Source organism: Cricetulus griseus, assembly GCF_003668045.3.
Source record: "Cricetulus griseus strain 17A/GY chromosome 1 unlocalized genomic scaffold, alternate assembly CriGri-PICRH-1.0 chr1_1, whole genome shotgun sequence".
Taxonomy (NCBI): domain Eukaryota; kingdom Metazoa; phylum Chordata; class Mammalia; order Rodentia; family Cricetidae; genus Cricetulus; species Cricetulus griseus.
The window spans coordinates 117,852,738-117,871,958 of record NW_023276807.1 but is presented as its reverse complement, the minus strand read 5'-3'; positions in this window follow the sequence as shown (position 1 = coordinate 117,871,958).

Below are 19,221 nucleotides of genomic sequence, written 5' to 3'. Positions count from 1 at the left end.
TTGGCATTTTAGTTGTGATGACTTGCAGTTTTTTTCTTTCTTTTTATTGAAAACAGATTTTTTCACATAAAATATTCTGATTATAGTTTCACCTCCCTCTACTTCTCTTAGTTTCTCCCATTTCTTCTCCCATGCAGACCTACCACCTTTCTGTCTCTCATTAGAAAACAAACAGGCTGGGTGGTGGTGGTGCATGCCTTTAATTCCAGCACTTGGGAGGCAGAGGCAGGCAATCTTTGTGAGTTCAAGGCCAACCTGGTCTACAGAGCTAGTTCCAGGACAGCCAGGGCTGTTAAACAGAGAAACCCTGTCTTGCAAAAAAAAAAAAAAAAAAAAAAAGAAAGAAAGAAAGAAAGAAAAAGAAAACAAACATGCTTCTAAGAGATAATAGTTAATATAACATAATAATTGATATGATATGATATGAGAAAAACTTAACACATTGGACCTGGACAAAATCAACAGGGACCTACTCATTTGCATACTCAGGATTCCCTTATAAAACTCTTGTAGTTTTCTAGTTGTTTATCAGTTTGTTTTATCTTTGTGACCCATTAGCAATTTTTAATAGTTAATTTTGCAAATCTAAAGTTACAGTAGTTATAAATATGTTTGGCAATTTTCAGATTCAAAGATTATGCTTACATTTCCCCACTATTTTAAGAACTTTTACTATTTAAAAACATATATTCAAAAACCAAATAGTGTTTAAACATTCATGGTTGTTTATGAAACACAATAACTATGAAATATATTTTTTTGATCTGAAAAGAATTTTTATGATTTCACCATGTCTCCTGGTAAAGCATGCTGTCCAGTACTAATAAGTGCATTAAGATGACACGAATTTGTAACTGCATAAATCTTCAAGGATAATTATGTGTTCCATAAGCCTGCCTACCTGTTCAGGATGCTTAGAGAGAAGCTATCATTGGGCTAGAAGAAAGAGAAGCTGAGGATTTCAGGGACAATTAAGTTGCTATGTAAATCAGAACCTGCTTTTAAAGTATGCTATTATTTTGATGTCTTATCAATATTCATGAAATATTAGGATTTTGGTCAAAGGAAAAATATTCTTTTTTTTTCAAGACCATATTTCTATAATCAGTATATTCCTGTCTTTTCTCTAGGGTTGCAAATATCCCCTTAAACAGGAAATGTGGCTCTAAGGCATATTGTTTTATTATTTTAAAGTAAAGCAAGGTTTCAAAGTATTTTATATAAGGCTTTACATAATAATCACAAAATTCTAAAAAGAGTTAAATGCAAAAAAGAGGTGAATACTTGAAATAACACAAGAATCTCAAATATGAGAATGTCATCTTTTCTTTTCTTTTCTTTTCTTTTCTTTTCTTTTCTTTTCTTTCCTTTTCTTTTCTTTTCCGAGATATGGTTTCTCTGTGTAGCTTTGGAGCCTATCCTGGCACTCACTCTGGAGACCAGGCTGGCCTCGAACTCACAGAAATCCACCTGCCTCTGCCTCTGCCTTCCAAGTGCTGGGATTAAAGGCGTGTACCACCAACGCCCGGTGAGAATGTCATCCTTACAATTAAATATTTCAGTATCTCTCCACTGTTCTGTCACTTGTGCCCAGAATATTTACTATAATTGTGAGGATCAGAATGATTCAGCTCCCACCTTATATATAAGGTAGGATCTATAGGTAGATGACAGATAGATATTCTCTGTCTACCCTCCTCCTCTCTCTCCATACCCCACTTATTTCAATTAAAAGTGCTTTTTCCTGTACTTCCTACCCCATTGAACCATCTGTATGCTTATATACTCTTTGTAAAATAAGTGATACATATATGTATGTATCACTTAAAGATGAGCATGTATTCCAGAGAAACATTATGTATTTTCATTGTTTTGAGAATGTCATTGAGCACAATTAAAACAACTAAACTATCCACACCATTAGCTGACATCAACCTATGAAATCACCACCATACATTCACACTGTGTGTCAAGTAGTGCTTGACTGTACTTTGTCTTTGTTTGTTCCCCAGGGGCTGATCTTCTTGAGCTATGAACTGGTAGTACCTTGTAGTGTTCTTTCAAGTATGTATTACAATTTTAAGTAAATACTTTGGTTTATAGAGTTAAATGTCTCATGGGGGAAGTCCTTTTATGTATATGTTTGACTTATTGGTTGATAAATACACTATTGGCCAATAGGAAAGCAAGATAGGTGGGACTTAGAGTCAAGGAGGATTCTGGGAAATGTAGTAAAGAGGAGAGTCCCCATGTGATCCCCAGGAAGACAGGATGCATAAAGCCACCATCCTCGATAATATGTCTTTATAAATTATATAGATTAATGGTTATGGTTGATAATTAAGACTGAACTAGAAAATTGAAATCCTAGTTATTCGACAGCAACATTGTAATTAATATGGGGCCCTAACGTGTTGGCGAAACTCAGGTGGATGACAGAAATAGTTATCATTACAAATGTCTGTCTTTAAGCCAGGTGGTGGTGGCGCATGCCTTTAATCCCAGCACTCTGGAGGCAGAGACAGGTGGATCTCTGTGAGTTTGAGGCCAGCCTGGTCTCCGAGTGAGTGCCAGGATAGGCTCCAAAGCTACACAGAGAAACCCTGTCTTGAAAAACCAACCAACCAAACAAACAAAAAACAAAAACAACATCAACAACAACAAAAACAAATGTCTGTCTTTACTCTGATTTAAATTATAGGGTCATAATTGTGTCCATCAAGGCAAAATGCCTATGTATATCAATCATCCAACAAGAAATGGACTCTTTTGTGTGGTAGGGAAGAAATGATAAACTCTTTTGCATAGTAGAATTGAATGGAAAACAGTAAGCATATATTAGAGCTGATAATTGATAGATTTACTTCACAATATGTACAACCAAGGATTCTTGTTAATTTTGGCAAAATTTCATGGGTACATACATACCTTTTGGTAAATTCTTTTGGTATAACTGGATGACCCAAAAGGACATCTAGTGTTTGGCTCAATAAGCATTGTAAAGGCATTTCCATAGGAAGAAGAGAGGTGCAAATCAATGGTCTGAGGCTTCCTTGTATGCTGTTAGACAATTTTCAAAACATTCCAGAGAACAATCTACAGTAGCCATATTTTCAGTTTTGAATGAGTGAGAGAATTTATTACATACACACACTTATATGCACATACATATACATATGTATATAGATAGATATATTGATAGCAAAACATCATCAACTCTGACATTCAAATTGCCAGCAGAAATTGACTGGGGAATCTATTTAAAACACCCACCTAGTGTTGACAATAGAAAAAGGTCCTAGGCAGAGCAGCAGGTTCCCTTAGGTGAAGTTTCCAAGTAAATGAGAAAGGTAACATTATATATTGTGTCTAATAAACAGACAAAACAATCCAATGGGGGAAGTTTCTTTATGGCAATAAGTTAGCATTCCCAGTAGAGAGTTCTAGGCTGAGTAGAGTGTCTCCTTGCATGAAACCTCCATGCAAAAGAACAACTAGAAACTGATAGAAATAACATCAAATCAGGTGCTCACAACGTCCAGCAGAGACAAAATGGGGAAGTTGAGACACTTAGCTTAAGTTCCAGATTGTGCTTTCTAGCCATGGCTTGGCTTCCTATGGCTACTCTGCTGAATTCTCTGTCCCACTGCAGGCACTTTTATAAAATGGGATAAACAATAGTAACATCTGTCAGAAATAGTTCATCTTCTAGCTTTTCTCTAGGGCTCAGCACTCTTTGTCTGTTCTCTCCTTCCTGTCACAGAGTTGGGGGACACAGCCCATAGCTAGACAAGGGGCCTTGGAAGATACTTTGAAATGTACATGCTTGAGTAGTAAATACAGAGGGTGGTATAGCCAGTTTGTTTTCAGAGCCAGCTTCTCAGCGAACTCAAGCAGTACATGGACATTTACCAATATAATCCACACCACAGATCATTGGCAATAGAAGGGAAACATTGGAGGAGGTATCTTTTCTAATTCGCTGAAAGTAGATGCTGTGGACCACTTTTACTCAGGAGAACTTCCTTGTTAATGAATGTCATTGTAATGACTGCAATTACTTGTTTGATTCTTACGAGCCTAATGAAATCCAGGTTATAATAGTAATTTAATATTTGTGCACTTGTATTCTAACAGGCCTTATGATAACAGCCTGAAATCTTTGAACTTACTCAGTTTTTACAGTGATTCTATGAAATAGGATCCATTATCATTCCTAATTCTGAGCATAGACACGTTGCCCTGGTTACATGACTAATAAGTGGCAGAGCTGGGGTTTGAATGGAGACAGCATGAGTCTTGAGTGTCTCACACCTTCAGCCACTACATTGTGCTAATGAAATGGTTCTAAAAGCAAATCTCTTGTTCAAGATGCTGCCAAATCTGCCACCTTAGTGTCTTTGCTAGAAGCCAAGAGATAATATGATGCCATTGATTGTCTATCTCAATTTGGCCAAAAGTATTTTATTTTTCTATAACTTTATCCTATCACCAAAACAGAGGAAAAATATGGATAGGTCATATGAAATTTATCAAGGCATCCACGAAAAAGATGTTCTATGAAATCAGAGAATTAGGAGGAAATGCAATATTATTAACAGGGAAAGCAAACTCTTCAACTCAGTAAGAAAATGGGAGAGGACATTAGGCGGAAAAGGATATGAATTAAAAGAAAAGAGGTGAGAGACAGCTGCAGAAATGAACCTTCAAGAATGGGAAGTTTCTGCAAGGTGTTTCTGACCTCAAAATGGCTTTATGGGACAGCTTTGGAGAAAGCAGAGTTATAATGTCCCAGACATTTACTCATCGTGTTCTTTGTATTGTCAGAGACACAGTTTATCCCTTGTGCTGATTAATTTTTACAGTCTTTTTGCACAACCTACAGTCACCTGGGAAGAGAATACACCAACTGAGCAATTGCCCACATCTGATTAGCCTGTGGCCCTGTCTGCAAGAGATTGTTTTAAATGATGATTGATATGAGAGGGCTCTTCACTTCAGGCAGTATCATCCCTAGGCAAGTGACTTTGTACTGTATAAGAAAGCTCAATATCATCCTGCTACAACAGTGACCCATGACTTTTCAATATACAGAGTGAGAGAATTTAGAATTCTCAGTCTGAATTGGTGTGTTGTTTAATCAAATCTCTCCTCTCAAGGCACAGGGAGTTATGTGGAAGAAGAGGTAGAAAGATTATAAGAGCCAGAGGTGGTGGGCGACTGGAAGGAAACAGTGTATTCTTCATACAACAGGACTGGTACATTTATGAATCCCAGTGAAGGTGACAACAAGCAAGGAACTAAACAGATTCAAACCAAATAGTGTTGTGTGATATTTTGTTTGTGTTCTGACAAATAAACCTTGCTTGGAGATTAGAGGATGGAGCTAGTTACTAGTTACTAGTTAACAATAGAAGCTGAGTGGAGGTGGCTCAACTCTTTAATACCAGCACTCAGGAGGTGGAGACAGGAAGTGATAAAGTCAGGTGGAGATAGGATCTCAGCATTTTTGGATGTAGGAAGGAGAGGTAGGAAGTTACTGGTAGCTGCTCCCAGCAGCTAATCTTCCAGGTTTTCCCTCTGACTCCTAGTTTTTATTGATTAAGAGTAACTAGATTAACAACACAAGATGGGGGCCCCAGAACTAAGAGGCATAAATCAGCATGATGTCACATTCCTAACTGAGAAGCTATCTTCAACTGATACCCTCTCCCAAAGTGAAATATCATTTGTCCCCTTGGAGTGTTGCTATAAACAACACTTTAGGGAAGGATCCATGCCCAGGAGTAACTGACCAATACAAAACAAATTCAAGAGTATTTTTGTGGACTTTTTGCTGCATTTTGCTTTGTTTAGACTTTTTTTCTTAACTTATAGATCTTTTGCTTATTTTTTTATTTTCATTTTCCTGTTATTTTATGTATGTGTGTTTCTTGATTTTTGTTTCTTGGGTTTTTTCTTATTTTTGAAATGTTAGATGGGTAGGGAGGTGCAAAGACTCTGGGAGGAGTTAGGGTAAGAATTCAAAATGTATGAAATTTTTTTTCAATAAAAAAGAAAGCTAGCTGGGTCATGAGTAACTGAATAAGCCAGTAAGCAAATTTTCTACATGATTTCAGCTTCGGCTCCTGATTGAGTTCCTGTTGTGAGTTCCCTCAGTGGTGGACTGTTACCAAGAATTATAAGCCCAAATAAACCCATACTTTAAGTTATTTTTGGTCATGATGTTTATCACATTGACAAAAGAAAACTAGAACATCTGTATACCGTATAAAGAAATAACACACACACAGAGACAGACAGACAGACAGACAGAGAAAGAGAGAGAGAGAGAGAGAGAGAGAGAGAGAGAGAGAGAGAGAGAACAAGACAACAAATTTTAATTGAAAATGTCCATATTTTACTAAAGTCAACCAATGGGGCAATATCATACTTATATGTAGATTTTATATATAAGTGATAAAATAACACTAATAAGAGTATGCATTTTTAGTGGTCACTCCTGAAGATTCTATAATTGCATTATACCTTTGATTGCATAATCTGCTAAAATGGAAAATATCATATTTCCCTGCCATAACTACTCAGCTTCTTCATAATTTCAGTGTTCCTTCAAGTAGCCAGAGTCTTAATTGAGGTACCTAATATTTTTGACAAGTTCTGTTTTTTAACATTAGAATTCACAAGCTGTACCTACTTCAGTTAAAGCAAATTTCTAAGAAAAACAAAACAAGATTATATTAATGAGTGTATTTTAACCTAAAATACCCATCCAAATTAATATATAGGTAACAAATACTTCCAGACATATAGGAGATAAAAAGTCTACAATGATAGTAAAATAGATTCTTTTCTATGCTATGAATAACACTAATAAGGATCCTAAAACAGGAAATAAAGACAACATAATTTGCCTGCAGTAGTTTTAAATAGCCAATTCAGATGAAATCTACTATGGCACTATATATTGACTCATAAAAATCTTCCAGAAATATAATTTTATAGACTCAAGAAAACTGTTGGTTTTTAACTGCATTTAAACAAGGATGCCACATACAATATAGGATCTTTTCTTCAGTTAGAGAAAATAATCTAGTCCAAGATGGCTAAATTTAAGAATTTTAGTGTTAAAAGGGAAATTATTACAATATGTTTTAAAAAGATGCCAGAGGATTATCATTAAAAATGGTTCCACCTCTGGCATGTGTTGAAAAAGTATAGAAAAAACAAAACTGAAACATCAGTTGGATCATAATTCCTGGGCAACGGCATATATTCAGACTTTGAACATTACTATTAAGATGTTCTGCTATTTTAGTTTATTGGTGAAATTTGTAATTATACATAATTTTGTTCATGTTTTAGTGTGTGTGTGTGTGTGTGTGTGTTGTATGCATGCTGTTTTCCATATAAAATCTAGGATCCTATCTTTGGCTAGTACAAACTCATGTAGCCACAGTGTATGTGACCATCCACACTCAACTTCCAGTGGAGGCAGGGTCTCATTGTTCTTCATTGCTGCTTATAACAGGCTAGCTACACCAGGAACTTCAAGGAATGTTTCTTCTCTGAATCTCATCTTGCATTAGGAACAGTGGAAATTACATATGAACACTACCCTGTCTTGCCTGGGTTCTAAGGATCTGAACTTGAGTACTACCATTTACATAGCCAACATTTTTGCCACTGAGATTTCTCCCTAGTCCATGGTTCCTGGGTGAAAACTTAAAAACACAAATAGAAATCAGTCTTTATGACTATCAAATTTATTACAATGTGGAGAACATTTTCAGGTGATGACATGACATCTGAGGGGTCCTTATATGACTGGGATATATTTTCATGGGATTTGGAATTTATTTTAGAAGTGCAGAATGAGTTGTGTTGGGGATGTAGTCATTAGGTACATAAATAATTTGAATTCATTATTTGTCTCTGAAGTTCCAAGGCTCCCTCTAGTCTAGTATGTTAATGAAAACAGCTGAACCATCTTAATGGCTTTCTACTTCATAGTCTCTGCTTTGCTGTTATACTTTGTCTGTGAATGACATGCACTGTAACACATGGCACACAGGCACATGTTCTTGCTCAGTAGATAGGCATCAAAGGATACTATGCTTCACCCATGATAACTACTAATGCTACCACACTTACACCCACAATCCCATCAACAAGTCCAAAACTAATATGCAAACTAATCTCAATGGTCAATAGGTAGATTGTAGTCTTGATATACTAATAGAAAAGCATGGAGACATCATCCATGGCAGTACTGAATATTTGTAATCCTTGGACATGGAGGGATACATGACAGCACCCCCACTGAATGTTCCATAGCATGGATAACTTCAAACTTTATATATAACATTGGCTTTTTCCCTTAAAGAAACCTGAATTTTTTCCTTTGGCTTTGTTGTGTTTGGGTACCATTAAAAAGAAACATGGAGCTACCTCCACATAAGCAGTGCTGTATTATGAACGTTGATTTTTGTACCTGAGAAGGCCATTAAGTGACTAATGATCAGGTAGAACACAAAGTGTGAGTGTTCTGGGCAAAGAAATGATTCATGTCTCATGTGAGAAAGAGCAAGACATTGTAAACATTTATTGTGCAGTTCAGAACAGCATGCAATTTCAAATTCACTCCTCTTTGTATTTATTTATTTGGGAGAGGGCACATGACTCAGTATATACATGGAGGTCAGAGGACAACTTATGGGAGTCATTTCTCTTCTTCTGACTCATGGATCCCAGGGGTTGAACTTGGTTGTCAAGCTTGGCATGGCAGCAGGGGCTTTTACTCACTGTGCCATCTCACCATTTCTGGATTATTTATATCTATAATTTTCTATTTTGTATTTTTTAATTCAAATTGACTAAAGCTTTTGAAAGGGAATCTGTGAATAATGCTATCTATAGTCTTAGGGAGGAAACATACCATAAGAGTTGTATTGTTTTTTCTTGTCTGGCCTTCCTAGTTCCACCCCAAGTCACTCTATCACTCTACTGCTCATATATTCTTTTTTTTTTCCATCTTGGCAGTATCAGGTAGTTTCCTACTTGAAAAACCATTGCACATTCAGAGCCCTCTGCCAAGTAGTTTTATCTCTGGTCTTGACAAGTTGAATTGATCTGTAAACTCTCAGGTCAGCTGTCACTTTCCAACAGAACCCCTCCCCGCCCCATTCAAATAAGGATGGCTGTTCTTATCCTGTGTGGTCCATAAGAATTTGCATTTGATGAGTAACAAATACTTAACCTGATGACTTTGATAACCTTAGTCATGGAAGTATGGGTAAGACTGAACAGGTCATCCATTTCTCTTCAAAGAAAGAACTACCCTCCATGTGATAACAGAGTCCCCCAAACCAGAAGGACACATAAAGCAATGGAAGGTTGCCAGTCTAAGATGTGGAAACAAAGCTTTGGGGTAGTGATTTGAGGCAACAAAAATGTAGCTATAGTCCAGTTCTGAGCTGACCAGGAGCCCTGTGGTGGTAGATAGAGGGAGCAATATGGCTAGTACAAGGAACTAAAGACTCTACAGAAGGTGAAACCACCAAGGAATGGGTGGCTGGGTATGGTGTGATGGCACATGAAAGTAAAAGCAAGCTGTTGGCTGTGGAGAGGATCCTTTCCTCACCCTACATCCCATAGGTATTGAAGAAAGGCTGATGTTTTGTTCTCATCACCTTTATCTCCTCTTTTTTCTCACAAGACTTGGGTACAAAGTTATTATGGAAATATGCCTGTGAAGCTTTTCACCTATCATTATTGCAAATAATTCCTGAGTCTAGTTGAGTGGAAGCCTTAGTGACAGATCTGTATTGGTTGTTATGGCTCTTGGTCATACCAGTTCCCTCTCCTTATGAACTGATGATGTGAGTGGGTTTCAGTGAGGTGAAGAGTGAAAAGTTTTTGACCAGGACCATTTACATTTGAATGGCAGTCCCACCATTATTATTAGCCTTGAGATCTTAGGGTAAGTAACTAAAATGTCCCTCTTCTTAGTTTTCTTCTTATTATATATTGGTGGTAATAATCATAACCAGTAGTGTGTAAGTCACAGAGTGACCAGAGTATTGAAATGAAATAATGACCAACAGAATTTGGATTGGTGTTGGATATCCAGTAAGCACTACATAAATAATGAGGTGTCACAGTGGAATAACTGAAGGCAAACACTAAGTCCAGAGCTTAAATGGGAGAACTCATTTTTTTTCACATAATTGTCTATAGTACATTTAAGAGGCTAAACATAATAGTGAGACTTCTGTAGTCTGAGGAAGCATCCCATAAATTCAACTGATTTCAATCATCAGTAGTATTTTCTTTACAGATCTGAATATGCCAATGGTGGTTACAGCGTCCTTTAATCTTCCCTATTACATAATGCCGTTTACAATAATAACTGTGTTGGTTAAGGAAATCATTATTCCTAGGGCTGAATCATCTACATGCAAATGAATTTAGCATAATTTCTTAAGTATGGTAATCACTAAAGAGAGAATGTTCAGTTTCTTTCCTCTCTGTGTTTGAAACAATTTAACAAGGTGCATGGAGAAAGTGGGTAATCTCCCCCTCTTCAAATGTATTTATGACCCCCTTATAAAGTAAAACTCTCCTCAGGTGATATTGAGAGAATATTTCTATCGCCCCCAGTTTCATATGCTGAAATCTGGTTCCAAAGATGAAGACATTGGGAGGCAGAGCCAATGCAGTTGTGCCACAAAGATGATACCCTATTAGTAAGATAAGTGCCCTCATAAGAAGGGGACAGAACACTAGCACACAGTGCACGTTCACTCCGTGTGTCTCAGTCTCTCTCTATGGGTCCCAGCTCTCCTAACACTCTACCAGTAAGGATACAAGAAGAGGGTGACACCTGCACATCTCTTCCCACAAGAACCCTGTCATATTGCCATCTTTTGACTATTTTATACTTACCTATTTAGTGTGTGTATATGGTGGGGTTGCACATATGTGTGCTAAAGCATGCATGTGGAGGTGACAGGAGAAGGCAGAGGACAGTGGCTTTTCTCCTTTTAACAGAAAGGTTCTGAAGACTGAACTCCAGTTATCAGACATGGTAGAATGCCTTTAACTGCTGGGTCATCTTACTGGCCTCATCCTGCCATCTTGATCCTGATCCCAAAACTGTGAGGGATGCATTTCTTTTATTTAACTCCATGGTGGTTTTGCTGAGGCAGACACCCTGACAAAGATACCAGATTATCACAGTTCTTCATAAAAGGGCACTTCTTAAATATTATCTTTCTCCTTCTTTTACAGAGGAGAGTTGTTTTTCTCTGTTTAAAGATTGTTTTACCTCAGTGTTTTCTGACAGGAACAGTGTACATATTGAATGTACTGAGAACATCTTTCACTATGGCTAGTTCCTTCTGCACATTTCCTTTGTTCGTGATGTCTTCTAGTCTTTTCAGAGACCCTCATAGATTTTGTTTTATGCCTCATGCTTTCAGCGTTCACATCATGAAAAACAAAAGCGTTTACTACATGCATGTTGTCTTCGTAAGAAGCATCATGAAAAAAATGGGGAAACTAAAATAAAAGATGAAGAGAAAAAGCTGAAAGTTTTTCTCTTTGGGATCCAACTGATGGTGTCACTGCTCCTTCAGTAGGTTTTTGCAGACCTTTCTTGCTGCTAAGTATCACATATCCCTGCTGAGAGACAAAAACCATGATAAAACTTTTCAACTTAGAAACCCTTTTTCTTTATAGATTTGGGATTCAATTTTTACCATAACTTTAAACTCTATCACCCACCACTGGGTTTTAGGAGGGGGCAACTTCTGAAGCCTTAGCAGAAACTGTACACCTAAACAACTTTGTAAGAAGGCATTAGTAGTAGGGACAGATGACTCAGAGGTTAAGAGTATGTACTGCCCTTGCAGAGGCCTTGAATTTGGTTCCTGGCACCCATATAAGGCAGCTCACATCTGCCTATAATTCCAGCTCCAAAGATTATTGTCACCTATAGCCTTGGTGGACACTTCTCTCATATAAATGTACACATACATAGACATATAGTTGAAACAAAGCAAAATCTTTTAGGTAGGAGATACAGCAGATACTGACACTTAACTAAGAAGTCTTCTCAGCTATGTTTGAAAAAAATCAAATCAGTAGGGAAACAGCTTTGAAAACAAAACATGAAGTGTAATGAGAGCATTTTTTTTTATTGGGATGGAAGAAAATTATGATTTTATATCTGCTGGTTTTCTGGCATTTTAGAATTTTTGGTGTCTTCACAGCAGAAGTTTAATCCCAACAAGTTGGAAAATTATATGGCAGATATTATTGGAAAATATAGCCCCTCGTCCCAATGGAGGGGCTGTCAACATTCAACCCAGACAAGCAGAATATGTTTAGCTAGACCACCAAACCGTTTGTAATTCTCTGGACCTATTCATTCCACAAACAGCACAGAATTGTACATCCTGAGTGGTGATTTGAATCAGAGTGGCTCCCATAGGCTCATACTTTAGGTTCCCATTTGGTAGATTTTTTGGGAGGAATTAGGAAATGTGGTTTTGTTGAAGGAGGTGTGTCGCTGGGGAGGACTTTAGGTTTTTAAAGGCCCATGAAAGGCCTTCTCTCACACAATATCTCTATTCCTGCCTACAATTTGTGGATTATATAAGCTCTCAGCTACTGCTCCAGCACCATACCTGCTTGCCTGCTTGCCTGCTGACTCTCTTCCTACCATGATCATCAAAAACTAACCCTCTGAAACTGTAAGCAAGCCCCTGATTAAATGCTTTCTTTAAACAGTTGCCTTGGTCATGGTGTCTCCTTACTTCAATAGAACAGCAACTAAGACACTGATTTTTTTTAAAAGAAAAACAAACAAACAAACAAAAAACCAAAAAATCAACAATATTATTTATGAATGAGTAAGGCTAAAAGGCCCCTGGCCTGATACTCAGGGAGAAATGGATTCTAAACCTGCCTATGTGAAAAAGGGAGGCTGTAATTCATATCCCAGACATCCTGGGAAGCACAGGTCCCTAGATCTGCCTTTTAAGAGGCAGTGTCTGTCCTTTGATTTTCAGAGCAAATGCTCTCATCTTCCTGGCAGTAAAGACAGAGAGGCGTGTTTTATGCGAACACCAGCATGTCCATTAGTAGCATTTTCAAGAGAGCATATTTAAAATGCTAATATTCTTAGCGCTTTGCTTTGCACAAACTAGCAATCTTTTTTTATTGGATGAAACCTTCTCCTCCCCTTAATTATTCTCTCTGAATATCCAGTTCTGACATTTAAAGCAAAGCACAGTCAAATTTCCTTTGAAATTTAGTTTGTGCTAAATTAAGGCTGTTTGGTGGGAAGTGAGTTTTGCATTTGTTAAGGGGATTTGGTTATAAAAGTTTGATTGACTTCAGACTGGAAGTGGGTGAATAGAGCCAGTGGCGGGCGAGGGAGTGCGAAATCAGTGCTGGTAGGAAAGTGATTCATTGCTATCGCCCGTGGTTCTCGGGCATTAGAAGAAAGAGCTGTGCATCAGGGGTCAAGATAGGAAGCTGGGGCTGCTTTTCTTTAGGACTGTGCAATGACAGTGCAGCAAGATGTTACCCATTTACTAAATATGGCATCTGTGTTTTATATGAAGCTTTTGTCGTGGAGGGAATGGAGCTGATTTAGTTCTACAGAAAAGAATGGTTCCTTATAGTCAGTAGTAGCTACTGTCAGTGAATCCTGAATGCAACTAGCCGTTTCTGTAAAATAAGTCAGATGTTCCTTTCAAGTCTGTCTTCCTCGCCTCCATTTCTCTTCTCTTCCTCTTCATTGCGTGTTTATTTCTCAAGCCCCATTTATGTGCCAGGAATTGTAGAAGGTGCCAGAAATGCAACAGCAAATGACACAAAAGTGCTTCTATTCTTATGGGTAGAATAGGATAAGATAAACAGATTAGATAATTACTAATTGTCACAGGTGCTGTGGAGGCCCCAAGCAAAGAGCTAACCTAGAAAAGAATGGGGGTGGTGTCAATGCACTGTACTTTGGTTGTCACAGAAGCCCTTTGATAGCTACCTATGTAATGGGGACAGCTAGAAACTGACTATCTGGTAGGAGAGAGTTCCCAGGAGAGGGAAGGCAGTGCTTGGAAGAGAGGTGGTAAGGCTATGAAGTGGTGAGAAACGGACATTAGCAGGAAGTGAGGCTGCCATTTCTTTTCTTAGTTGTCTCTGGTAACATCCAGAAGACAATGGACTCATCCTTTTACTTGCCCCTCCCCCCATTCTTCTGCTGGATGGGTCCCTCCCTGCTTTATACTTTCCCTTCCTCCGGTCTTTATTTTTCTTCTTTACACCTCCTTGCTTGCCCATTCTAAATCACAATATCTAGAACTTTAAATGGAGGCTACATTGGACAATTCTTGAACAAAAAGCATATTTATTACCTTGAGAGTTTTATAAATAATATTGCCTCTGTCCATCAATGTTATTTCCCTTGGTGTAGGAAAGGTAGGACATAATAATGAAACACTCCCCTAAAATTTTTAATTTCTCATTTTGGGGACATCTTGAGGTACTGCTATTTGATGGAGAACACCATCACTAGGGCACCAGGAAACAAACTTGCCACTCTTCCCCTAGCAAGATCAACTGTGTCCTCCCAGGCTAGCAGCAAGTGGCACTCAGAACAGAGTGGCTATGAGTGTAGCCTTTTTCAGAGGCTATTCACTGTCCCTGTCTTTTGAAATGGAGTATTGTTGCACACTAGCTTGTATGTAAGAGCTGGCCAGTATGCAATCAGCAAATGAAAGTACTTTTGCTTAGGAAAGAAATGTCAGTTATTGCTAAAGGTCTTATTGTTATCCTAAAATATATCTTCCCACATCTCCCACAGATAGATTCTGTTCTTTCATGTAATAAATAGTAAATAGAAAGATGGGTTCTGGGTTTAGCAGGCACACACAGAGCAACCACTCACCCCATGCTTGAATTTATTCTATTTTATGCCTTTCTCTTGAGTATCTCTAAAAATTGGATTGTGTGATTGTAGGATATAATACCCATTTAGCTATTCATTTGGCTCTCTGTACATCCTTTCTTCACCTTATCTACTTGTTGGTCAATCACAAGGCTATTTAATGAGTAAGGTATACAGTACTTGGTGTGTGCTGGGAACTTTATAAGCCACAATGTAAAGATGAAAGCAGCAAATGTGGGCAGCCAGTGTAGAACATGGTTTTTACAGTGGAATTTGTACAAAGTTAATTGTGATTATTAGTTTGGAAGAATAATGGTCAGAAGAGAGTAAAGTAAATTCTGAGTTTTTAGGTTAAAGGATTTTTTTTTAAGTAATTACATTGAAATGCCTACATCAATTTAGTATGCTTTCCCCTTGGTCTGTTTTTATTTTCCTGGTAGTATCTCTTTGCCCCTGGCCCCTGTGAGTGCTGGAAACAATCCTTGGGTAAACTGTTTATCCATGAGGTTATATATTTCATTTTTGCTCATGACTTCTCTCTGTATGTATGCAACAGTTAAACTTCCCAAAGTCCATAAGTTCAAATATCCTCTGCGCTTTTCTACAACAGTCAAAGACTCAGTATTTGAAAGAGACTGCTCTATGCTGCCTTCAGCTAAGTCTCTGAGTTTCTATTTTAGTCTTGCTTGTTTTTTCCTTGCTTGTCTTTCTTCCTCCACAGTCCTTTTCCCTGCCCATCTGTGCAAACCTCTGTATCACAGTTATAAATGTTCTCCTATGTTCAAATTTCACTTCTGATACATTAGGGAATAAACAAGGGCTAAAGAGATGGCTTGATGGTAGAGGGTTGACTCATTAGCATGCACAAAATACCAGGACTTGATTCCTGACATTACAAAACCAACCAAATATAAATGCTGGACTGAATCTCAAAACACAAAATTTGTGAAACTTCTCATGGGTTTGAAAAAAGTTACTGCCTTTCTTCCCTTCTGATTCTTTGGATGATAATATGAACTCCTCAGTTTAGTAATTTGAATAAGAACTTTGAGTGTTGTGTAACTTTGAACAAATTAACTACTCTTTCTAGGCTTTCATTTTCTTAGCTCAAGGGTGACACAGTAATTCTCCCTTTTCGAGACATTCTTGTACTAAATCAGCCAGTACCATTAAGCAGTACCACAGTACTCCTCACTGTATTTGTAGCTGGTCTTTTTTTGAACCACCAGCTCCCCCCCAAAAATGACTTGGAGACTTCTTATTAAGTGTGAAAGCTGGCCTTATCTTAGGCTTATTCCCAACTAGCTCTTAAAATTTAAATTAACCCTTTATATTAATCTACATTTTGCCATGTGACTCGTTACCTCTCCTCAGTACTGTACTGACTTCCTCCATATCTGGCTGGCAATGCTAATCTCTCAGATGCTTCCCCTGAGTTCCTCTCTCTTTCTGGAAGTCCCACCTATTGTCTTTTGCCTAGCTATTGGCCATTCAGCTCTTATTAAACCAATCAGAAAGTTCCTTAGGCATGTAAGGAAGGAAAGACACATCTTCAAACAATGTGATCAAATATCCTTTAACAGCATATTTGTTGCCCTCCTGATTTCTCTTAAATTATGCAGTCATTTTAGAAAGAGGAGGTAACATTCAAATTACAGCCTATTTAATACCATCTATACTGTATGAAAAAACACACAACTATGACAATAGTAAATGTATGTTCTGATTAATAAATTGTGTCAGAGTAGAAAATTCAAATTGTTCTGAATGGGAATCATCTTTGATCCTTGTTAAGTATAAAACATCAAAATAACATTGAGTCCAGCCTGATGCCAGACCACTTAGCCTACACAAAGATTTGAAAATGGAAGGCTAATACTTTAGGAACATTAATATTGACAGTTTGCCTCCACCTCAAATGAAAGCATATAGAAAATATACATATATAAATGAAATGACACGTCTGCTTTTCTTGAGGCATATGTGCGTATTGTTGTAGGCAGGGGCTCAAACGAAGGAAATTTACACATTAAATATTTCCAGCTCCAGACCCATTTGATGAGTCAAAAGTCCATATTTGCTTGGAGCTAGTGACCTAGTTATGGGAGGATATTTTTCTGAATGGATTTGAGATTAACATTTTAATAATTGGAAACAATATTTACTGTTTTTCTTAGAGGACCATTTTCCTTTTGTGACCTTCATACTGAATTCTGCAACATTAAATAAACTTTAATGACCTCTCTATGTTTACTCAAGTATGACAACTGAATTTAAGTTATTAGAAATAAAAAAGTATTCCTCTTCATATTTATTTTGTGTGTGCACAAGTAAGTGATGTTTGGAGGCCAGAGGGCAGCTTGCAGAAACTGATTCTTTACTATTTCTATCTGAGTTCAGGGAATTAACTCAGGTCATCAGTCTTGGAATAATATCCCATGTGGAAAGAACTGATAAATAATATAAAATATTAATTAAAAGAAGGAGCATGGACTCATGAGAGCAAAACAAAAGACTTTCTATTAGAAGGAAGCTAGGAAATTAAACACTTTAAGATGTTAACAAGTACCATAGCTGACCATATAAGAGTTTAAATTTTACCATGCTTCTAAGCTTATCAGTTTATCAATTTTACGTTAGACAACTCTTTACATACAAAGAAGCAGGTATCCTTGGGAAAGGCAAAAATGGAAAATTACAAGTTTGAAGGGTTTCTTCCATTTTTGGTTTATGTTTGCCCTTGATAAATGCCCCCAGTGAGTAAGCCCTTTACCCCATGCCAGCATCCCTGGGAGTTGCCAGATGCACAGTTCACAGACGGTGAACTTTCCAGACCTGTGCTTGGATGTAGCATTTCTGCTTATGGGTAGCCTCGGTGGTTAAGTTAAAGACTTATTAAAAGTGCTACTACAAGCTTGGGATTAGAAATAAAATAGTGGCCCTGTTTAGTTCCAGTGATGAGATTATAAATGTTTTCTATTTTCTCTACACTTTACTGTGTTTTCTAAATATTTTATAATATGGATCACCTTCCCATTAGTTGTTTGGAAGAAAGTAAGCTGAAGTTGATCTACTAACTGCACTGAAGTAAGTACATCCAGAGCTTGAGTGTGAGAGGGCACTGCACACATACCCTGGGCTCACCAGGGAAAAGTATATGGCTCAGTTTCTGATTTTTCAGAAGCTGCTAAGAGATCAATGATCAGGAAGCTGCACAGGCTCAGGAAGAGGAGAGCTCCTAGAACATTGTCAAGGAGTAGATTCTGCTTGACTTCAATGTGTTTGTTGCCTTTGGGCTTAGCCTGATCATACATCAGCTTTTTTCCTAAACTGTTTTTATCTAATAATGAGACCTTGGTTCTAGCTGGGTAGTGGTGGCACACACTATTAGTCCCAGCACTTGGGAGGCAGAGGCAGATGGATCTCTTTGAGTTCGAGGCCAGCCTGACATACAAAGATACACATGGAAACCCTGTCACAAAAAAGAAAAAAAAAACAAAACAAAAAGACCTGATTCCACACTTTTCTTCATCTTGAGGATGTGCACTTTAAAACAGTGTTCTTTTTTTAAATTTATTTATTAGTTCTAGTTAGGGAAATTGTTTCACATGTAAGTCCCTTCTCCCTCTCCCTCCCCTCATCCCCATTCCTCCTCCCCTACTCCCAGCCTATCCCCCACCCCATCCACCCACCACTCTGCAGGCAGAGTAGGGCCCTCAACAGGGGCTCTGCAAAGTCCACCAAATCTTCCTGGGGTGGGCCTGGGCCCTTCCCCATGTGTGCAGGGCCAGAGTGTATCCCATCACATGGGATGGGCTCTCAAAGTCCCTTCTTGCACCAGGCAAAAATACTAATCCACCACCAGAGGCTCCCTGGAGTGCAGAGTCCACCTTATTGACATCCATGTTCAGGGGTCTGGATCAGTCTTATACTGGCCTCCCCGACAGCATCTGGTGTCAATGTGCTCTCCCTTGTTCAGGCCAACTATTCCTATGGGTTTCTCCAACCTGGTCCCAACCCCTTCGATCTTCATTCCTCCCTCTCTTCAACTAATTTCCCGATTTCAGCTCAGTGTATATCTGTGGATGTCTGTCTCTGTTTCCATCAGCCACTGGATGAGGGCTCTAGGATGGCATAAAGAGAAGTCATCAATCTCACTTTAGGGAAAGGGCTTTTAGGTTATCCTCTCCACCATTGCCTGGATTGTCAGATCGTGTCATCCTTGTAGGGCTCTGGAGATCTCCCTGGTTCCAGATCTCTTC